The sequence below is a fragment of the Acinonyx jubatus genome, chromosome B4 (assembly GCF_027475565.1).
Source record: "Acinonyx jubatus isolate Ajub_Pintada_27869175 chromosome B4, VMU_Ajub_asm_v1.0, whole genome shotgun sequence".
Lineage (NCBI taxonomy): Eukaryota > Metazoa > Chordata > Mammalia > Carnivora > Felidae > Acinonyx > Acinonyx jubatus.
Window position 1 is genome coordinate 26,165,240 of NC_069387.1, and position 15,040 is coordinate 26,180,279.

At 39.9% G+C, this 15,040-nt stretch overlaps 1 long non-coding RNA gene and 1 other non-coding gene across 10 annotated transcripts in view; both read left to right on the forward strand.

Moving 5' to 3' along the window:
• LOC106977351 (uncharacterized) overlaps positions 1–15,040 on the forward strand; it is a 119,696-nt gene that overhangs the window by 77,249 nt on the left and 27,407 nt on the right. For 8 of the 9 annotated variants that reach the window (XR_008299973.1, XR_008299980.1, XR_008299972.1 and 5 more), the window contains one exon: positions 9,846–9,961. This is a non-coding gene — a long non-coding RNA (uncharacterized LOC106977351). Of the gene's footprint in view, positions 1–9,845; positions 9,962–13,302; positions 13,616–15,040 lie in introns of those variants that run through there. The other variant, XR_008299975.1, reaches the window with a different exon arrangement.
• On the forward strand, positions 13,021–13,169 carry LOC113603775 (small nucleolar RNA SNORA62/SNORA6 family). Its single transcript, XR_003425460.1, has one exon. It is a non-coding gene; the product is annotated as a small nucleolar RNA SNORA62/SNORA6 family (small nucleolar RNA).

Consider the following 15,040-nt stretch of genomic DNA (forward strand, 5'->3'; position numbering starts at 1 on the left):
ATCTGTAAAGAATTTCTGAAATTTCAAAAAAAACCCTTATCAAGTTAGTTACAAAAGATGTTGCCTTGGGCCACCTGGGTGGCTCAGTCAGTTAAGTGTCTGACTTCTGCTCAGGTCATGATCTCGCGGTCTGTGAGTTTGAGTCCCATGTCGGGCTCTGTGCTGACAGCTCAGAGCCTGGAGCCTGCTTCAGATTCTGTGTCTCTCTCTCTCTCTCTCTGCCCCTCCCCTGCTCATACTCTGTCTCTCAAAAATATATAAAAATAAAAAAAAAAAAGATGTTGCCTTGACCCAATAAAATATATCAATTAGAAATTCACAGTGGAAAAAAAGAAGAAATTTACAGCAAACACTATATGGAATAATAACACATTAGAGTCATTCTCACTAAAACCAAGAAAAGTTCTAGAATGCTTGCCATCCGTAATTTTTATTCTACCTTTTAGAAGCAATACTAATCAATGAAATCATACACACATATACACAAAGAAAGAATAAGAACTTTGAAGAATAAATGTCATGCCATTATGTGAAGATAACATTATCTACTTAGATATCCATGAAAATCAAAGTACAAGGGGTTAGAGCTAATATGGGAGTTTAGCAGCATGGCAGGATATGATATCATCATTTAAAACAGCCTATTACTATTGTGTACCCCACCACTAACTGTTTAAAAACTATAAATGGTGTGTGTGTGTGTGTGTGTGTGTGTGTGTGTGTGCTTGTGGAAGGAGGGAGGGTGCAAGAGACATAGAGATAGAGATAGGGACAGAAAGAGAGAGACAGAGATAAAAACCATTAAATCCTTAGGAATTAATTGTACAATAAATGTTCAAAATCTTAGATCTTTAAAAAAATAATTTAAAACTTTACCAAATCACCTTAAAGAACATCTGCGTAACTGATACAGTTTTATGGATAAGATTCATTGTTATAAGATTTAATTCATCATAGAGTAAATCTCTATATTTAATGCAATCCCAGTGAATATTCCAAAATAAGCTTTTGTGTTAGAAAATTTATGTAACAATTTGGCAAAAATAAATGAAATGAAATGAAATGAAATGAAATCTGTACTGAAACTAATTTTAAAAATAAACTCCATATAGATTAAACATCTAAATGTTAAGAAAGTAGAAATGTAAATGCATTAGAAGAAAACATTGACAAGTATGTCTGATTTTTAGAACAGGGAAAGCATTCTTTTTTTTTTTAAATATAATTTATTGTGAAGTTAGCTAACATACAGTGTATACAGTGTTCTCTTAGCTTTGGGAGTAGATTCCCATGATTCATCGCTTACACACAATACCCAGTGCTCATCACAACAAGTGCCCTCCTCAATGCCCATCACCCATTTTCCCCTCTCCCCTGCCACCTCTATCAACCCTCAGTTTGTTCTCTGTATTTAATAGTCTCTTTTGGGACGTCTGGGTGGCTCAGTAGGTTAAGCATCTGACTTCGGCTCAGGTCATGATCTCACGGTTCGTGGATTCGAGCCCCACGTTGGGCTCTGTGCTGACAGCTCAGAACCTGGAGCCTGCTTCGGATTCTATGTCTCCCTCTCTGCCCCTCCCCTGCTCGCACTGTCTCTCTATTTCTCTCAAAAATAAATAAACATTAAAAAGAAAAAAGAAAAATATTTAAAAAGAGTCTCTTATGGTCTGCCTTCCTCTCTGTTTGAAACTATTTTTTCCTCTTCCATTCCCCTATGGTCTTCTGTTGAGTTCTCAAATTCCACATATGGGTGTAAATATATGATATCTGTATTTCTCTGACTGACTCATTTCACTTAGCATAATAGCCTCCAGTTCCATCCACATTGTTGCAAATGGCAAGATTTCATTCCTTCTCATTGCCCAGTAGTGTTCCATTGTATATATAAACCACATCTTCTTTATCCATTCATCAGTTGATGGACATTTAGGCTCTTTCCATAATTTGGCTATTGTTGAAAGTGCTGCTATAAACATTGGGGTACAGGTGCCCCTATGCATCAGCACTCCTGTGTTCCTTGCGTAAATTCCCAGCAGTGCTATTGCTGGGTCATAGGGTAGATCTATTTTTAAGTTTTTGAGGAAACTCCACACGGTTTTCCAGAGTGGCTGCACCAGTTTGCATTCTCACCAACAGTGCAAGAGGGTTTCAGGGAAAGCATTCTTTTTTCTTTCAATGTTTATTTACTTTTGAGACAGAGAGAAAGAGGCAGAGTGCCAGTGGGGGAGGGGCAGAGAGAGGGAGACACAGAATCCGAAGCAGGCTCCAGGCTCTGAGCTGTCCTCACAGAGATATGGCCATCTAAGCGCATGAAGCTCAAAGATCCCTGAACAGATTCAATCCAAAAAGATCTTCATGGAGACACAGTATAGTGAACATCTCAAAAATCAAAGAAGAGAGCATTTTGAAAGCAACGAGAGAAAAAAAGGCTAGTCACATATATGGGAACCTTGATAATGTGATCAGCAGTTTTCTCCTCAGAAATCTTGCAGTCTAGAGGAGAGTGCTAAATGCTAAAAGAAAAAAAAGAATGCCAAGCAGAACACTTTCCATGGCAAAGTTGTCCTTCAGAAATGGAGGGATAAAGACTTTTCCAGACAAACAAAAACTGAGAGAACTTGTCACCAATAGACTGACCTTACAAGAAATGCTAAAAGGAGTTCTTTAAGCTTAAGTGAAAGGACCCTGGTTAGTACCATGAAAACATACTGAAGTATAAAACTTGCTGGTAAACATGAGAAACATAGAGTAAAATTCAAAGTACTCTAATATGCAATGGTGGTGTATAAATCACTTTGGAGTCTAGCATATATGTTAAAAGACAAAAGTATTAAAAATAACAATAGTTACAATATTTGGCTTATGGACACACGATATAAAAACATATAAATTGTGGCATCAACAACATAAAATGTAGGATAGACAAGTAAATGTGTAGAACTTTTCTATGAAATTGAAGGTAAGTCGTTCTAAGCTTAAAATAAACAGTTGTAAGATGTATTGTGAAAGCCTCATGGTAATCACAAAGCGAAAACCTTAACAGATACACAAATAATAAAGAGAAACAAATCAATCCCACTACAAAAAGATCATCAGTTTACAAAGAAAGAGAGGAAGAAAGTAGTAAAGGAACTACTAAATAACCAGAAAACAATGAACAAAATGGTGGTAGTAAGCCACCATTCACCAAACGTGAATGATTTAAGTTCTCCAATTAAAAGGTGTAGAGTGGATGAATGGATTAAAAAGAATAAAGAAGAAGAAGAAGAAGAAGAAGAAGAAGAAGAAGAAGAAGACCTAACTATATGCTACCAATAAGACACTCACTTAAGCTTTAAGGCCATTCCTAGGTTGAAAGTGAAGAGATGGAGAAAAATACTCCATGCAAACAGAAACCCAAAGAGACCAGAGATAGCTATACTGAAATCAGACAAAATGCCTTTAAGTCAAAAACTGTAACAAGAGACAAAGCAGGTCATTATATAATAATAAAGGGGTCAGTTCATTGAGAGGATATAGCAATTGTAAATATGTATGTACCCAGGATTTAAGCTAAGTAGATTAAACAATTATTAATATATCTGAAAACAGAAATAGGCAACAATGTCATAATAGTACAGGACATCAATACCCTACTTTCAACAATGGATAGATCATACAGACAGAAAGTCAATAAGGAAATAATGGACTTGAACTTCACTTTGAAGCCAAATGAGCCTAACAGTCATATATACAGTGCATTTTATCCAACAGTAGCATATTCTTCTCAAGCACTTAAAGAACATTCTCCAGACCAGATTCCATGTTGGCCACAAAGCAAATCTTTAGAAATTTAAGAAGACTAAAATCGTATCAAATCTATTTTCTGACCAGAATAGTATGAAAGTAGAAATCAGTAACAGGAAGAAATCTGGAAAATTCAAAATATGTGGAAATTAAACCATACACTCCTGAACAAACACTAAGTCCAAGAAGAAATCAAAAGAGAAATAAAAAAAAATATCTTGAGGAAAATGAAATGCAAATACAACATACTAAAACTTATGGGATGTGCAAAATAATTCTAAGGAGGAAGTTTATAGAGGTAAATGTATGTACTAAGAAAAAAGAAAGATCTCAGATAAACAACCTAAATTTATACCTCAAGGAATAAAAAAAGAACACACTAAACCCAAAGTTAGCAGAAAGAAGGGATAATAAAGATTAAAGCAGAAATAAATGAAATAGAGACTAGGAAGACTAGGAAGAGAAATAGAGACTAGGAAGGAAATAGAGACTAGAAGAGACCATTAAAACTAAGAGTTGGTTTCTTGAAAAGGTAAACAAATTGACAAACCTTTAGCTAGACTAAGAAAAAAAAGAGAGATGATTCATATAAATAAAATTCTAAACGAAAGAGGAGACATTACAACTTGTTTCACAGACATACAAAAACTCACAAGGCTACTACTATGAGAATTGTAAGCCAACATCAGATAACTTAGAATAAATAGATTCAAACCTAGAAACACACAACTTACCAAGACTGAATCATGACACAATAGAAAATCTGAATAGAGCAATAACAAACAAGGAGATTGAACACCAGTTAAAAATTTCCCAGCGAACAAACCCAAACCCAGATGGCTTCACTGTTGAGTTGTTCCAAACATTTAAAGAGTTAGTACCAATTCTTCCAAATTCTTCCAAAAAACTGAAGAGGAAAGAACACTTCTAAACTGATTTTATGAGGCCAATTTTACCCTGATACTGAAACCAGACGAAGACATTAGAAGGAAACGAAACTACATGCCAGTATCCCTCATGAAAATACATTAAAAAATTCTCAACAAAATGCTAACGACATGGAATTCAAGAGCACATTAAAGGGATCATATGCCATAATCAAGTGAGATTTGCCCCTGAGTTGCAAAGATGGTTCAACATGTGCAGATTAATAAATACGATGCACCACATAGAAAAATCATATAATCGTCTCAACAGAGGCAGAAAAGCATTTGAGAAAATTCAACATCCTTTCGTGATAAAAACTTGCCACCAATTAGGTATAAAAGAAATGTACCTGAACATAATAGAGGCCATCTATTACAAGCTTACAACTAACATCGTACTCAATGGTGAAAAGCTAAAAGCCTTTCCTCCAAGAACAGGAGTCAGACAAGACTCAACACTACTATTCAATATAGTACGGGAAGTTCTAGCCAGAACAATTACTTACAAAACAAAAAAAAGTAGCCAAATCAGAAAGAAGTAAAACGAGAGCCATTTGCAGATGACACTATTTTATGTATAGAAAACCCCGAAGACTCCAACAAAAGCTGATAGAACTAATAAATGCATTTCGTAAAGTTGCAGGATACAAACTCAACACAGAAATCAGTTGCATTTCTATACATTAACAACAAACTATCTGAAAGAGAAATTAAGAAAGCAATTCCTTTTCAATAGCATCAAAAATAATAAGATAATGGGGTGCTTGGGTGGCTCAGTTGGTTGAGCATCTGACTCTGATTTTGGCTCAGGACTTGACTCCAGGGTCGTGGGATCGAGTCCCCCGTTGGGCTCTGCACTGAGTGTGGAGCCTGCTTAAGATTCTCTCTCTCTCTCTCTCTCTCTCCCTCCCTCCCGCTGCCCCTCTCCCCTGCTCCTGTGCTCACTCTCTCTAAAATAAGATGAAAAATTAAAAAAATAAGATACTTAGGAATAAATCTAAGCAAGGAAGTGAAAGATCTGTACACTGGAAACTGTAAGACTGATAAAAGAAATAGAAGAAGATGCAAATAAATGGGAAGATAGCCTATGTTAATGGATTGGGGAATTAATATTGTTAAAAAGTTCGTGCTACCCACAGTGATTTACAGATTCAATGCGATCTCTACCCAAATCTCAATGGCATTTTTCACAGAAGTTCAAAAAAAAAATCATAAAATTTGGATGGAACCACAAAGACTCCAAATAGCGAAAACCATCTTGAGAAAGAACAAAGCCAGAGCCATCATATTTTCTGATGTCAAACTATATTTAAAAAGCTATAGTAGTCAAAACAGTATGGTACTGGCATAAAAATAGGCACATGGATCAATGGCACAGAATAGAGGGCCCAGAAATAAACCTACACATATATGTCTGATTAATTCAGAACAAAGGACCCATGAATATAAATTGGGGAAAGGGCAATGTCTTCAATAAATGATGTTAGGAAAATTGAATATTCACATGCACAAGAATGAAACTAAACTCCTGTCGTACACCATTCATAAAAATTAACTTGAAATAAATTAAAGGCTTAAATATAAGACCTGAAACTATAAGACCCCTAGAAGGAAACACAGGCTGCGAGCTCCCAACACTGGTCTTAGCAGGGATTTCTTAAGATAAGACACCAAAGCACAGGCAATAAAAGCAATAATAAACACGTAGGAGTATATCAAACCTAGAAACTTCCTCACAGCAGAGGAAGTCATCAATAAATTGAAAAGACAATCCACAGAATGGGGGAAAATATTTGCAAACCATGTATCTTATATGGGCTTAACATTGTAAAAATATAAGAACCTCATAGGGGCACCTGGGTAGCTCTGTCGGTTAAGCATCTGACTTTTGGTTTTGGCTCAAGTCGTGATCTCGTGGTTTCTTGAGTTTGGGCCTTGTGTCGGGCTCTGCACTGGCAGCATGGAGCCTGCTTGGGATTCTCTGTCTCCCTCTTTCTCTGCCCCTCCCTCACTCACGCTGTGTGTCTTTCTTAAAATAAATAAGTAAACTTTAAAACAATTTTTTTTAAAAGATAAGGAACTCCTACGACTCAACCTTAAAAAACCCTCAGACAATCTAGTTATGAAATGGGCCTGTGACCTGAGTAGACATTTTTCCAAAGAAGACATACAAATGGCCAACAGGTGCAAGAAAGGGTGCTTAATGTCACCAATCATCAGGGCCATGCAAATCGATACCCCATGTGAGAGATCACCTCACACCTGGTAGAGGGCTATTAAGAAGACAAGAGCTCACAAATGTTGGCAAGGATGTGGAGAGAGGGGAACGTTTAAATACTGTTGGTGGGAATGTTAACTGGCGCAGCCACTATGGAAAACAGTATGATGGTTCTTCAGAAAATCACAAATAGAACTATCACATGATGCAGCATTCCCACCTCTGGGTATTTATCTGAAGGAAACAGAATCAGCATCTCAAAGAGATACCTGCACTCCCATGTTTATGGCAGCATTACTCCCAATAGCCAAGACACGGAAATAACCTAAATGTCCATCAGTAGATGAACGGATCAAGAAAATGTGTCACTCACACACACACACACACACACACGCACACACACACGATTATTCACTAAAAAGGAAGAACATCTTGTCATTTGTGACAACACGGATGAAACTTGAGGGTATTACGTGAAGTGAAATAAGCCCGACGGGGAAAGACAAATAGAGCACTGTCTCACCAATACGTGGAATTAAAGAAAGAAAAAAAAAAGCCGATTTCATAGAAACAGAGAAGGAGAGAAAGGAGGTTGCCAGGGGAGATGGGGAGGGGGGGAAAATGGAGCATGTAGGTCAAAGGGCACACATTTTCAGTTACAAGATGCGTAAGTTCAGAGGATCTAATACAGCATGTTGACTATTGTCTAACTCTACATAGGTGACTATATAATACAGTATGGTCACTTGGAATTGGCTGAAAAAAAAAGTTAACTATGTGCCACGATGGATGTGTTAATTACCTTGCTGTTGGTAACCATTCCACAATATATATGTATATCAAATGATCACGTTGTACACTTTATATGCAATTACGTTTGTAAATTATTCCTTGAAAAAGCCGGGAAGAAAAAGTTAAAAAAAGGAAATCCTTTCTGTAAAATGAAGCAGAAAACATAAAGCCTTCCTGTACATTTTCTATAGACATGACTCTACGTTTTTATAGACATATACATGTAAATGTATGGAAAAGGACACTTACAAATGGATGATAGCAGTTGCCTCTGGAACGCAGACTGGGGTGGGGTTTGGACCCATCACAGGAACTCAACTTGATTTGCATTCTTCGCCTATCTGTGAGATACAGTCATGGCATCGTGAATTTAGAGCTTGTAGAATTAAGTAAAGGTTACTCTAAAAACTTTATTGGAAGTCTGAGGAGTATCATGTGTGACTTGATTGAGGCAAAGTGCTATCTTCTCTTTTCTAAGTTCTAGTTTAAAACCCGTAATAAATAAAGGGTGAAGGAGACAGTGATGGAAATGTGGCATTTTGTCGTTGTTTCCACCTTCCCAGGTATTCATCATTATTATTAAGTCACGGCAGGAATCTTCCCTGCCAATACAGTTGGAAGGTGAGTTAATAAAAATAATGATAATATTACGAGACAGGAAAGCATTGAAAATGCTACATACATACCTTAAAGCCATTTTGACTTAAAATCTGCAAATCCATCGGCTCATTCATCAAGCTTTTGATGCGATGCAGGACTGAGGCCTTAGCTCCAATATGGGTCCACTCCTCTGGGTTCTTTATCCTTTCTCTTGCCAAAGCGACTTCTGTAAACCAGCATGCTTCATCTCCACTTTTGTTTTCTTTAGACTCGAGCAAAACTGAAGACACTTGCAAACAACCAGAGTGCAGACTTCTTGTGGATTTCCGCGGCTTTCTACCCAACCATTTTTTTTAGTTGTCTATTTCTCACCTGCTTTGACAACAGTGTTTGTCGTAGCAACGCGCTTGAATGTAGCTTTCCAAAACACTCAACTTACTTTTAGAAAAGAAACCCTCTGTTGCTATTCTTCATTAGTTTACTGAATCCAAAATTAAACCGCACAATGACACTAATACAAATGTTATAAATGGTATTAGCCAACAGAATCAGCAAACAACTCAACAGTTGGGAAGAGGGGAGGCCAGGATTCACCCCCAGCTCTGCGAGCCAAGGCCACAGTTCTGTTTGTTTTACGGCGGGAATGGGGACACTAGGTGTGTGTATGCTGTGGATCAAACAAGTTGGTTGGGAAAGCTTCTGCAGTGTTTTCTGATATGACAACTAGCCCCACGAATGCCTGGATCCACCTGTCCAAGCGTTTCCGAGGGAGATACACATCAGAAAGAGGAACACCGCTTCTTACCAGCAGCATGACTCACGGGTAAAGAGGAGTTGGTGGAAAAGCCGTATTTTACGATCTCTCCACTGTCTGGCGAGCCTCCACAGCACAGGAGCCCCGCCTCAGGACCAGCACACATTCAGGCCTGGATGGGGAAGGAGGGCTCCAACCGGCCCTTGTGTCCACTTGTTAACTCAGACTCACAGAAGAGGACCAGTGAGGAAGTATGGAACCAAATAGCTTGCAGAGTAGATTTACCCCCCCGACTGCATGCGAGGCAAAAGTGGAACAGGAGAGAAGGTGGTTTTGGTTACTGCTCGTTTTTGTTATTGCTTTTAGGAACACGGCGAATGGCTGTGAAGCCACTGCCCGTATCTCAAGCCTGAGAGGTAACTGTGACTTACATCTCTCTGTGTGCTCTCCTCTCTCCCAGCCAGCGTCTTCCGCCAAGAGTAGCCAGCTTTCTGGGCCTTGAGTTGATCCTTCCTTTAATGAATTTTTCTTTGTTTTAAATATACATACGCTTCTGCCTTCTCTTAACCAAAGTTGAAAAGCAAAAATCTTACCTCTTGCCCTCTTATGCCTGCCCTGAAACTCTAAGAAAGAGGTATTATACAAGGTCCAGCATTACCCAAGGGAGATCAGTTGTCTGCAAGAGAGTAAGAGAGAGAAATTGTAAATATTTACCTTAGTTTCCTTTTGATCTAAAGAATCCATGATTGTCTTTTTTCCCTTTCTTTAGTTTCCTTTGGTCATACCAAGGAATGACCCGGTAGATAAACTGCACTGTCTAATGGACCAAGAGTATGGACATGGTTGAACTGGATGATCTGTTTAACTGAAGCCTTTGGAGCAGAGGTAACGTTTTCTTGTTAGGGGACAGGGTATGAATGTCACCCTCATGATGTGTTATACATATATACATATATGTGTGTGCATATATATATATATATATGTATATACATATACATGATGTATACATATACATATATATTCATAAATATATTCATAGATATATTCATATATATTCATACACACACATGTATATATGTATATATATAACGGCATATTACTCAGCCATAAAAAAGAATGAGATCTTGTCATTTGCAACCATGTGGATAGAGCTAGAGTGTATTATGCTAAGTGAAATAAGTCAGAGAAAGACAAATACCATATGATTTCACTGATGTGTGGAATTTAAGAAACAAAACAGATGAACACAGGGAAAAAAAAGATGGATGCAAACCATCAGAAAGACTCTTAGGTATAGAGAACAAACTGAGGGCTGATGGAGGGAGGCAAGTGGCGGGGATGGGCTGAATAGGTGATGGGCATTAAGGAAGGCACTTGTTTTGATGAGCACTGAGTGTTATATGTAAATGATGAATCACTAAATTCTACTCCTGGAACTAATATTACACTCTATGTTAACTAACAAGAATTTAAATAGAAACTTGATACATTTAGAAAAAAAAAATGAGGAGACTTTCAAAACACATGGAATATTCTAGAAGATCTCAACAAACAGGAAAGTGGTTTCAATGTGAATTTGTATCTCAAATATATGTTTAGTTCTGTTAGAAAAATGATTAAAGAAAGCAACTTAAGTGATACAAACTTTCTGTAACACTTCATGAAGTGGACAGTTTCTATTTGGAGGTCAAAATAGGTCAGAAGGCAGGAAACTTTTACAGGATAAAGAATACAGAACAAGAAAGAAAAGTAGAAAATATCTGATTGGTGGGAGCCATATAGTCAACTTTCTGGGCAAGAAGGCCCAGAGTTGGTGTGTCCTTTTGGGGATTGGCTGACTGGATATACTAGGTTTCTGGTTAAGGGGAGCATTTACGGGGACACAGAGGTTATCTAAGTCATGGGTTGCCAATATGGCAACCCGGACAGGAGTGGCTCCATCTTGGGCCTAGAAATTTATTTCAACACTTCTCTCTAAACTTCCCTCTTCGTCCTTTCTTTTCTTCGAGGGAAAATTGCCCTCACCTCCACTGTCTGTGCCCTCAGCTGCTCATGCTATCAGCTGTCCTGAGGCCAGGGTTAAGATGTCCGTCGTTCCTCCTGGTGTTCTGCAAGATAGCCTGTGTTTCCTTCAGTCTGGAATGGAAGAAAAGATAAGGCAGCTCTTCAGAGTCCAGCGTGTGATCCTGGAGCCTGGACCTCCCGTACCTGGCGTGAAGGGGTTGATGTGTCATTTACTCAGGTCTGCAGGAGTCTGAGTCCGTTGGCATTGTGAAAACCCTATTCAGATGTCTGGAGTCTGGCCGTTGCTGTTCACACAGCTGGTTCCCCTGGCTGAGATCTGAATAGGTGGTGGAGAGAGGCTTAAGGGGGATGACTCAGCAGAGGCTGATGGTAAACTAAGAAAATTCCGTCTGAGTACCTCCATAAGGAAAGTGTCAGCTCGCCTGGGAAGACAGTCATCCAAAGGAATAGCTCACTTCTCATGACCCACCCCCTCCCTTCATGGGTTGATTTTTAAGCCCTTGTCTGGGCACAAGGGGTGGGCTTGCTAAATAAGACAGATTCTCTCTTCACAAGAAATATACAATCTAAATCTAGAAGGGCACAGCAAGGCACGCCAATGAGTGATTCAGATTGAATGGGATGACTGTCTCAGGAGGCACAAAATAAGGCTTCAAGGGTTTTGAAGAAAAAGAAATGGGCATTCATTGAGCACCTATTATGGGGTGGACACTGTGCTGTGATGTGTAGTTTCAGACTTCAGCCCTTGCTCAGGTCTGGTGGCTTCTTCAGGAAACTTATCACCATTACAGTGCAAACCGAGGGGACAAGATACTCTTATTTCTCATTAGTCTGTCCCATGACTAGGTCCTTATGTTATTTTTCAGGGGACTGAATGTGAACTTTGGAACGTATTATTAAAAATCCCCATGGGGCGCCTGGGTGGCTCAGTCGGTTAAGCGTCCGACTTCGGCTCAGGTCATGATCCCACGGTCCGTGAGTTCGAGCCCCAAGTCGGGCTCTGTGCTGACAGCTCGGAGCCTGGAGCCTGCTTCAGATTCTGTGTCTCCCTCTCTCTCGGACCCTCCCCCATTCATGCTCTGTCTCTCTCTGTCTCAAAAATAAATAAACATTAAAAAAATTTTTTTAAAAAACCTTAAAAATAATCCCCATACATTTTTGTAGTTATGGCCTTTTATGTTTTACTGTGGATGACTTTCACTTGTGTATCTAATGAGATGGGGAGATAACCTGTAAAAAAAATGTTAGAAATGAAAGAAAAACGATAGGTGAACGACAACAAAACGTTGGTTGAGCCTTTTTTTCCCCCCCTTTCATCTCTTGGTTGCCTTATCGCTTCAGATTTAGAGAAGTCCAAACCATGATGCAGACGTATTGCGACTGATAGAGAGTTTTCTTGTGCAATCTAAAGGGGCAATGCTGTAAACCCTGATACCAAAATCTTTAAGCCTAACTGAAAGGAGACTGAATAATCGTCAGTTGGATCAGAGCAGAGACCTAAAAGTGGTTCTGCACCTTGGCTGCTTTAAAAAATGCAGGTGCACCTGGCCATACCTCCAGCCAATTAGATTAAACCTTGTCATGGTGGGATCCAGACTTCAGTGTTTTTATTTTATTTTTTTTATTAAGTTTATTTATTTTGAGAGAGAGAGAGAGAGAGAGAGAGAGAGAGAAAGAGAGATTGAAAACACATGTATGCTGATAGGGGAGGGGCAGAGGGAGAGAGAAAGAGAATCCCAAGCAGGTTCCACACTCAGCACAAAGCCCAGCGTGGGGGTCCATCTAGCAAACAGTAAGACCATGACCTGAGCTGAAATCGAGAGTTTGGCACTTAACCAACTGAGCTACCCAAGTGCCCCAGACTTCAGTATTTTTTAAAGCTCCAGATGATTCAAAGGTGCCATCGGTGTTAATAAATACTTCCACACAAGAGATATTTAAATCTAATCCGCTGGTTGATGAACTCACAAGCGTAGGCCGTGTGCTACGTGATGGGAGAGTCATTCGCTAACACCATAAGGGTCTCTGGCCCAATGCGTGGGGTTTGAGAGTAGTTCTTGCCACAAGTATAATTCAAGTGTGTCAGAGCTTTAAGGAGAAATGAAAACGTTTTGAAAAATTGTCTATGTTTTCCTCTGCTTTTCTTCATATTTCCTAACTGCTCTGGCCTCTTAGGCATCACCGGGCCCTTCTGTTTTCAGAGCAACTTGATGAATCCTGTGTAAGATCCCAAGAAGGGAGCTCACCCAGTGGCCTTCATGAGGTGGATGCTGGGGAGGCTGCGGCCACGAAGAATTCCAGGGCGAATGGCCTGCTCTGGCTCCTGAGTTCATTGCTACTCAGCCTGAAGTCGCACTTGGCTCTGAAGGCATGTGGGTGCCCTCGGTGCCTATTCAGCAGGTTCCCTACTGAGGACGGGAGCCCTCAACCTGCCACTGAAGACTGGTCTGCAGCTCCCACCACTGGGGGCCACTGAATGGGCACAACCAACCACGGAGGGATCTTAAAGAGCTGCTCCTCCACAAAGGCAAAAAAAAAAAAAAAAAAAAAAAAAAAAAAAGGAAATAAGGTTGCCTGAAAAGACAGTTCCTGAAACAAAACAAATTTAATCTGCATGTGAATCCCCCAGATGTTGCTAAAATGCAGATTCTAATTCAGCATTTGGGGGTGGAGATGAGGCCTGGGCTTCTGCCTTTCTGCCAGACCCCATGGGTTTGGAGAACACTAAGAGATTTCTAACAAAGCCCTGGCGCTGTTGGTTCCTAGACCACACTTTGAATGGCCGCGGTGTAAGTGAAGCGTTTCCCAGAGTGAGTGCAGATCCCCGATGGGGTGGAGACGCTTGCTCTAAAGCAGATACCTGTGCCCCACCCCCAACCTTCTTAATTAGGCTCTCTGGGGGGTGAACTAAGACTAACCGCCTGGGGAATTTTTGTTTTTTTCTTTGAATGCTCAGGTTCATGTCCAATAATCTCACCTTGCCTCTTTCCAGATTGTAACTTAATTGATTTAGGGTGGGGCCTAGGCACTTTTAGCTCATCAAGGCACCTAGTGTGCAATCAGAACATGAGAAACCCCTAGAAAGACTCAAAAATCCCTAGCGTCTGTGTGCCACCCTCAGAGACTGGGATTTCACGGGCCTTGGGTGTGGCCTAGGTACTGGAACAGTGTCCCAGGTGATTCCTAAGGTGCAGACAAGCTTGGGAACCACTGGGTTAGCGTGTCCCTATGTGAGCACATCATCCAGGCAGTTCTTAATGCATGTTAAAGCTTGAGAGCCTCTGATCTGGAAGGAAAGTCAAAGACAACTCTTTTGTTAGCATAAAGGGTAACTGTCTGCAAGGACTCTGGTTATAAGTCTAGGAGCCGTCTTAGAGCTATGACTAAAACTTCAGACATGTGTTTGATTCACTGGGTGTAGGAGGATGTAGGTAAGCAACGGAAAGACAAGGTAGAAAGAGAAATGATACACACGCTCTAACTCTTCCAAAGGGTCTTACTCCGATCTGCTTGCACGGCACAGCTGTTGGATTGCTAGGCCTTATGGATAAAACAGAAGATTAATACAGAAAGTTTCTGATTGTAAATACGTGCTATTATTCCTTTATGAGTTACCTTTTCGATCATCAGACTGGTTACGTGTCTTTGTTTTAGGGGAGCGTTCTATGCTCAGAGGAGAAAAACAAGCCCGTAAAAGCTGGTGGACACCTCTTGTTTCTGACTGCCCAGCAGACCTTGTGTACTTCTAGAAAAACAGTCCGTTTTTTGAGCTAATGATTTTGCTCGGGGGTTAAAATGTTACACTTGAGTTATATGTCCAGCCTTGTGTCATAGAGCCTGAGCTCATTCGTTCCTCAACACCAGATCTCAGCCAAGCTACCTAGAGGTCTTCTCTAGAATTTCTCAAATCAGAGTTGGTTTCTCTCTGGTTGTAAAGTG